Genomic DNA, 8,876 nt, shown 5'->3' with positions numbered 1-8,876 from the left:
GCTTGAGAATTAAAAATACAATAAGGCATTTAACAATTAAATAAGAAGTTCTAAGGAAACAGAGCACATACAAAAAAAAAACTAAATTAAGAATAAAACAAACAAAAGTACAGAGTGAAAAAGAAAGTTAAAATAGAAAATAAACAGAACAAAGATAAGAAAACAACAATTAACCTCCTAAACATCAGGGTCTTCTAATAGTTCAAATTCTTCAATCAATTTAAATAATTTACTTCCAACTTTCGATATAATTTTACTTATATTTACAGTAATTCCAAAATTATTTTTGAAAAATCAAAAACAATGGCACATACAATTGTGAATACACTTGTGAATATAAAATTTACCCCAAAAATAAAGATATTATTTAACAAAAATCCAATGTGTTACTCTTTCATAATAAGTCCAAAAAGTACATCATTTTTAGAAAAAGCCAACAGATCAATTGTTTTTTTAGCCACTCATACAAATCAGACCAAAAAGCTCTACTGTATTGACAATCAAAAAATAAATATGCTGTTGTTTCAATTTCTGTATCACAAAATGTACAACTATTATGATCAATTTTAGACCTATATCTAAGAAATTCTAAGGAAGGATAAATATAATTTAAAACTTTATAGTGTACTTCCTTGGCTTTGGGAGGTATAGGAAAGGAAAGATACATGGTTCTAAATGTATTACATTATTTCGATTACACTGAGCTGGAAATGTATCATGGGTTAGTAAAGTTCGTATTAGTTTGTTTGGAAAACTATTCCTAATAAAATCCTTCCCATGTATTTGTAACCAAAGTCCAATGTGACCGCACCTTAAATAATCACAACCAAACACACATTTACGGCGATGATTGGCAAAAATGAAAGCGCTGACCCAACATCACTGCAGTTCTATTGGTCAATGGAATGTCAATCAAATCCGACATTGCAATTCCATTGGTTTATTCCAGTGACGCGCACGTTCAGTGAATGCGGAGAGCATGAGCCAAGAGATGCGCAGGCGAAGCAAGAGGTTGTTACAAAATACAATGTGCATTTTACTATTTTTAGAATGAGCTTTTGCACTTGTAAAACCACATGATTAATAACTGTTCTTTTAAACGAATAAGAAATTAGACATCTGCTTTACAGATTCATCAGACAGAAGTAAACGAACAGAAGTAACATTTATTTTACGGATTAGTCCTTCTTTAAGAAACTGAGGTGTTATATTATTACTCCTTCAAATACATTTTATGGATGTCTTAGCTGCAAATGTTGGGTTGTCGGGGCTACAAACATCTGCAGGATGGATCCGTGTAAATCTCAGCATATGATATGGCAATGTGAATGATGCATCGTTTATTTAATCCAAGCTACGGACTAAAAGCAAGGTAAACGCCAGTTTATTTACTAGTGTTTAGTTAGAATGTTTGAATAAAATAACGATGACGCTAATTCGCTTTGCGATTTAAATGGAATTTCGGTTTTAATATGTTTTGATAGATATGCAATGTCTCTAAATGTGAATATTAACCATATTGTGTTTTGAACCATATAATTCATTATTTAATTTAATTTCTAACATGCGAATATTTTATTTTACCATGTGATCAGTATGCTTTTGCTTTTTCATTTCTTGTTATTGGTCACAGGCCCTTTCCATCTCATAACTGCTTTAATGGTTGCTAGGTACAAGCATCCAGAAATGTTGTACACTGCCACTGCCACTCGAAATAAACATTGTTTCGAACGAATTGAAGACACTATTACCAAACCAAACTTTTTTAACTGTTGTTAAGAACCAAAGGCATTAAGCATACTTGGCTGTCTTTGACTAGTAATGTTACCTAGATTTCAGAGACCGCTGATGATCTATGTTCTGTAAAATGCTTAATTCCTATGAGGTTAGTCTGATTTTTTGGTTCTGTTGATTAAAATTTTGGTCTTGATTATGTTTTGGGTGCTCAACAGTAAGTGTTCATGTTTTGATAAAAAAAAGCTTTACATTTCACATATTTCACATGTAGGGCCTATTCTACACCGCTGTCACCTGAGTTCCTGGTTCTATGAAGCCCTACTTTTCTAAATGCTCATATTTGTCAAGCTGACCCAGTCTGCTGTTCTTTGTCACCTGCTTTTGTCTATATATTCCATGCCTTACCATAACCGGGAGCTTCAGCTCTTATGTATAAACAGTTAGGCTAGTTAGAAAGAATAATTTCAAAGGTAAACAACTAACTTCAGCTTATGCATGATGCATTTAGTTTATCTAAATTAGTTTTAGTTTCTTTTTTTACTATTAAATGGTATTTTTATGTGGACAAATATATTACTGAGTTAACCGGGCTTTTATTTTGGCAGGTCGTCAGAAAACGCTTTTTTTTTAGTGTGTTTGAGCTTCACTCAGTAAAATGTTCTGAAATAAACTCTCAGAGCAACTCTGGAGATGAAGTTCATGTCCTCATAAAGTGCAGAGGCAGACAAATTCATGAGCATCACGCGTGTAGCACGTTAAACTGTGCAGTTCATTCACTCAGACACGCAGAACAGACAGATGGCATGTGTAAATAACATGATAAGGCATCCAGTAACGTTAGTCCGCATCTAGATTGATGGACTCAATGCAGCCGGAAAACAAGTTTCACTCGCAAAATAGACTAAAACTAAGTAAAATAGCAGTTCACCATTTCAATAAACTAGCTATTTAAATAGTTTTTTTAATAGGTAGGTACAATTATTAAGCACATCAAAAACACATTTTAATAGTCAGTGTTTCCGAAGTGACAAATGTCTGATGGGACATTTTCCCCATGCAACCTCTTTTGCCAACCTCTTTGCCAAACATGTTTAAATTTAAATAGGCCATGTTGCACAAAAAGACAGTTTTCTAATAAATACTCCACAAAATTAATTTCAGCACCACAATCCCTTTATTGCCAAATACAATGGGTTTACATGTAGAAGACACTTGTCTTGGTGTACTGGACACCACACAAAAATACAATAAAGTTAAACAATATATTAAGGGCGTTTTCAGACTGGGCAAGTTTGTAGCACGTTAAATTGTGCAGCTCAGACACGCATAACAGCCAGATGACTTTAAAATAAAAGGATTCCGCATGCCAGAGTCTCAATGCAGCTGGAAACCTTGCAAGATAGACTAAAACTAAGTAAAAAGCGGTGCACCATTGATTTATGTCACACACAAACAACTGCAACGACAAACGAACTTTACACAAACTGTAAAGCTCTGTAAAATGTAAAGTAAAGCTCTGTCTAATGCTCCTGCCGAACTGTATCGCACGCTTGCTACACTGGTGACCATCCAAATGTACTCATTTTAAAATTGGACGCAGCTGGACTTTTTCCCTGCACACTCAGCGCAAGCGATCTGCTCTCCTTTGTCAGGTGTCTTTACAAAATCACTGCGCGCACTCAATGGACTGACATTTGGAGCTGCAGTTGTGGTAATACGCCACAATACAGGCGCTGTTTCGTTACAGCACAGTTGGCACTGACGAGTTGCATTAATTTCCTCCTAAAGAGCTATATTAGGAGCTGTATTAGCTGTATTTCTTGGCCGTTTAGGTGAATGTTGTTTCTGTTGCATCCAAGTAGTGTTGTCACGGTACCAAAATTTCAGTAGTTGGTACCAATACCAGTAAAATTCCACGGTTCTCGGTACCAATTTCGGTACCAAAGCAAAACACAAGTACATGCTAATTGAAACACAATTTTATTAATAAAGCTCATTGTTCATATAAATGTATAGAAAGCAATGCCATTTTGTATACATGAAGTATAAGTTAATTGTTGCTGAAACTGTTGTGTGCTCTCTGGGGTCTTTCATGCTGATGAACATCCTGCTCAGTCTGCTGCTGTATAAGACAAATAGAATAAACTTCAGTAAGTCAACTGACTGAACAAACATGCATATGCAATATTAAAACAAACCTCAGTTTTTATACTGCATTTACACAGGATTACTTGCATTAAGGTAACTGTATATTAAAATAATAAATGCAACAGATATATTTTTCTTTAGTTTAAATGTGGCTTTTTAAACCTAATAGAGTTATCTATCCAAGACATACACATTGCTAGTCATGCAGTTAGTATGATAGTTTTCTAGCACATAGATTGCAGATAGGCCTAAATAAAATACTAGGTACTGTAAACCCCACCCTGTCCTCCCATTAATTTTACTCCATTACAGTTATAAAAGCATTAAATGGTTAATAAGGACACTTGACTGGATTAGCATTGGCGCTAACAAATTAACACGCAAACAGGGATGTTTATTTTAACGTAACCTTTAACTTAACATATGCTACAACATTCATAATGCAAACGCGAACATAATTTGAAACTTACCGCTTGAACTTGTTAACTTAAATCCGGATGCTTCCTCGTTTCACCACAAAACTCTGTTCGTTTTCTTCGTGATATGACTTTAATCTGAAGTATTTCTGTGCGCATCTCTTGTGGATCGGAGCCGCGCTTATCCGCTCATCACGTCTTATTGCGTCTATAAAAAGTTTCCGACTGACAACCTGTCAGACAGAGCATCAGTACCCGGTTGACCCGGTACGTCGGTACTACCGGGTCTTGTGAAAATTAGGTACCGACAACTTTTTTATTTTTAGGTACCGACTTGGACCCGAAGTACCGGTACTTTTGACAACACTACATCCAAGTACTTTTAATTTCTTGATAAATTTCCTAAATTAACGTGGCGTACATCACTGTAATGTTTTAAAGGTACAATGCGGGATGTTTTGTATGATCTATTAACAGAAATGCAATATAACATACAAAACAATGTCTTTAGATGTGTATAAAAACCTTACGTAATGAAAAGTTATGTTTTTATTACCTTAGAATAAACCAGTTGTATCTACATAGGGAACGGGACTATCTACATGGAATTTGTTATGTTTGCGCAGCCATGTTTTGTACAGTAAGCTCTAACGGACAAACAGCTCTACAGAGAGTGTTTCGTATATGTTGGTCGTCTTCGTGTGTTTTTTTAGACGCAGCTTGCGACAAGTTCAGCATCACTGAGTTGAAGACGCACAAAGTAGTAAGTCGTAATACAGTGAGAAGGAGGAGTAGTCGTCATCTAGCTTAGAAGTCTTAGAAGTTTTGATAAAATGGAGGACCATGCGTATTGTGCACAAGAGCCGACAGAGCGTGAATCTCCGTCGTCAAAGAAGCGCAAACGTGATGCTGCCAGACGATTTAGAGACAAACGGCGGCAGAAATCCAGGATAAACATCGGTGTATCTATTACCAGATGGAAGGCACTGTTGAAACACAAATGTTTTCTAGGCGACGCCGAAGTTGCCTGTTTTCTGCTAGACTGGTAAGATAATTCAACATTTTCAATGTTTACACTTTTTCAATGTTTACCAAACAACTGTTTTGTTGAAACGGTAACGTTAGCATTTTATACAAATGGCCATATAACCTCTGAATAATAATGTTTTTCCGTCACTGCGGTATGTACTCCAGTTGTTCATGACTTTACAAAGGGGGAGACAAACGTCTACTAACTTACACCTAACTGCCTATGTCGCTGTCAGATCAAACGTTTTGAACAGCGTTGCTATTTACGATTAGCTAACTTTAGTTACTTCACTACTCTCAGCGTGTACTAGATAGCACGCAAGAAATATATCTAATTATAGAATTGTAACAGTAACTTTCGCAATAGAATACATGTTAAATTATTAATTACGTTAATATATTGCCTTACCTTTGTAAAGAAACATCGTTGCTTGTATCACTGCTATCCACTGTCTCAGTAGACGACATCTTGTTTTACTGTTGCGGCCACCGTTGTACTTTGAAAGGGAGATTCATTGCAAAACTATAATACAACGCTAGTGGCCGCTGATTTTCAAGAACTGGGACTTTAAGCTGTGCAGTTGGCTCGCTGAATCAGCGTTATACTGTACACAGCGAGTTTGCCAGTATGAATGCACATTGTTATCAGAGTGATCATAAATATTAATAATATTATTAAAACATGGAATTTAAAAAAATATTTCTAGAGTAATCTATTATTACTGAAAGGAGCAGTTCACCTTCAAAATGAAAATTCTGTCATCATTTACTCACCCTCTGTGAAAAACGTTAATTTTTCAGCAGAACACAAATGAAGATATTTTGTAGAATGTTGTTAACAGCCCCCCATTCACTTGCAATGGTTACAATAGAAGTGAATGGGGGGCTGTGCTGTTATGTTACCAACATTTTTCAAAATAATCTTCTTTTGTGTTCTGCAGAAAAAGGAAAATCATACAGTTTTGAAATACTGAGGAAAATCCTAGATGTTTTGAACTTCACTAAAGAGGGTATGGACGTGTCGTCACTTTACCACGTGAACACCACCTGGGTGGCAAAACACTCAGCAAAATGACTGCCTACAAAATCAGCAAACGCAAATCCATGCAACATTTCAGTGTCCAGGAACACCTGGGCCCGTATTCTTAAAGCTTCTAAGAAAGCTCTTAATTTAGCTTAAAAACTTCTACGTAGGAGTCTTAGCTTAAAAGTGATTCAGGATCAATCTGAGAGCAACTCTGAGCAAGGAAAAGACAAAAACTTTTATCTTAGTGAGGAGGCGGGGCTGACCCCGTTGCTATGTCTTTTGAAGACTGTGATTGGTTGGTTGGCCAAGAAGAAAGAAGAGCGCTTTAAAGTATAGGGTCATTAGTTTGAAATTGCAAGTCATGTTTTTCTGTTTTACCATACTCACGCACACACACAGACACACACATATATTTTTTATTTACCATGCTGTTAATGTCAACATATCTGATAGAAAATGAACAGTGGCACAATAAGTCTCTGTAAGTGCTGTAATTGTTTGTGTGATCACTATAGAAGATTGTGACAGAACCAAATCATTTCTGATGCATAGCTGCATTTCTCCAGTTGCTAAATATGTTAATGTAGTGATTTCTTCTATTTCTGGCGCTACGGCACTGTTTCTGCGCTGTTTTGGAGATGTTAGCGTGTCTCTAATAGGATCGGTCACAAACATCTAATGTGTTGTGTCTTATTAACTCACTGTCATTCAATTCAATGTCATTCAATTCAATTTGCATTGCATCAAAGCAGCTATAGAAGAAAACCAAAACCAAGATAATCAAAAGTTGAACACACACACACACACAAAATCTGATAAACCTTAAAAGTAATATGGAAATTGTCATGCATTGCAACACATTTCTTCTCACTTTTCGTGTTTTGTTTTCTCTGCTGCTAAAGAAACTCTTAAGTCTCTTAAAAGTCCTCCTCGCTACTCCTAAAATTTTGGACCTTAAGAGCTCTTTTAAGGGTTAAGATGCTTTATGAATTACTTTCTTCTTTACTAGGATCTTTTCTGTAATTCTAAGGGGAAACGGCCACATTTCTAAGAATTTTCTTAGAATTTTGTCACTAGGAGCAACTCTTTGCGCTAATATTTTTCATGAATATGGGCCCTGGTTCCTATCTAAGTCCTAGAGTAGTGGCAGGATCACTGTCGAGTCCAGCTGCTTGTAATTTCAGCAATTAATTGCGTGTTTTAGTCCTGGTGTCTTTGTTTCTCCTATTCTCCTCAGCCAATTTGCTGGGTGTTTTGCCACACAGGGGAGCGTGTCCCAACATGTGCACGTGGGAAAGTGACGTCAATGAATACCCTCTATAGTATACTATAGTGTTTACTAGGGATGCAACAATACAGCTCACCCACGGTTCAATAAGAACATCGGTTTATCACACACTATTTTTGGTTCGGTTCTGATGGCTTGGCACAATAAAGTGTTTTTTCATTGTTCTATGCTTATGTGACAGGAAGAGTAAAAAGTTAAGAAGAAATAAAAACTATTTTACTGAAATTCTCTTTATTCAACTTGACTTATTTTATCATCTTTAAGCAAAAATCAATTCCTGGTGTATGGAATAAATGTAAAGATTTACACTGGCAGCTCACAACAGTTTTTGGTTTACTGTTCATCAACATGCCAGTAAAATAAGCTTCTTGAAGAGGTTTTGCACATCAGATTATTTAAAATAATGTAATGCAAAACTTGCGATTGCTGTAATGGAAGTAAACGTGCGGTGCACTGCACTGCAAACACTAGCGCTTAATGGGAAAGGCCAAAGATAATATCAGTGGCAAGAAAAAGTATGTGAACCTTTTGGAATTTCATTGTTTTCTGAATAAATTTGTCATAAAATATGATCTGATCTTCATCCAAGTCAAGGGTATTGACAAACATAATGTGTCCTAAAAATAATAACACAAAAAAACATCTTGGTTACGGATATAACCTCAGTTCCCTGATGGAGGGAACGAGACGTTGTGTCGTGCCGACAGATGGGGTTCGTCCTTGAGAACCTATCGCTTCCGACTTCTTTAGAAAAGGCCAATGAAATTGGCGAATTAAATTTGCATGCCGGACTCCGCCCCCGGATATCCGGGTATAAAAGGGAGACGGTGTGCTGCATTCATTCATCTTTGTTCTGAGGAGCCTGAGAACCTCTCACGACTGCTGCAGCGGGCAGCACGTGTTGTGGCATAAAGGACACAACGTTTCGTTCCCTCCATCAGGGAACTGAGGTTACATCCGTAACCAAGACGTTCCCTTTCTGTCTGTCTCTCGACGTTGTGTCGAGCTGACAGATGGGGTTCCTATGGAAAACGCCACAACGCTGTGCCCTGTCACAATCTCTAGCGAAGTGACGGTGACTGGCCTGGGCGTGTCAGCCGTGAGCGCTACCGCAAAATTGTAACCTACCAGTGGGTAGGTAGGGGGTCCCAGAGCTTTTCTTGAAAGGTGGGAAGGCCCCTGCCTTTGGCCCTCACAGGCAGCGGCCTTGTTTCTCTAACAGCGAGAAGCC

General features: G+C 37.1%; 1 protein-coding gene across 1 annotated transcript in view; it reads left to right on the top strand.

The window, feature by feature from the left end:
* The first annotated feature begins 976 nt into the window (after positions 1-976).
* Positions 977-8,876, top strand: part of gpr63 (G protein-coupled receptor 63) — a 21,233-nt gene continuing 13,333 nt past the window's right edge. Inside the window, exon 1 of the mRNA XM_057353138.1 lies at positions 977-1,372. The gene's annotated coding sequence lies outside the window, so the exon portion shown is untranslated. The remainder of the gene's footprint in view (positions 1,373-8,876) is intronic.

This window comes from Triplophysa rosa, linkage group LG15, assembly GCF_024868665.1.
Source record: "Triplophysa rosa linkage group LG15, Trosa_1v2, whole genome shotgun sequence".
In the NCBI taxonomy this organism is placed as follows: Eukaryota; Metazoa; Chordata; class Actinopteri; order Cypriniformes; family Nemacheilidae; genus Triplophysa; species Triplophysa rosa.
Note: the sequence above shows the minus strand (reverse complement) of the source record. Positions and strands in the feature narration are given on the sequence as shown.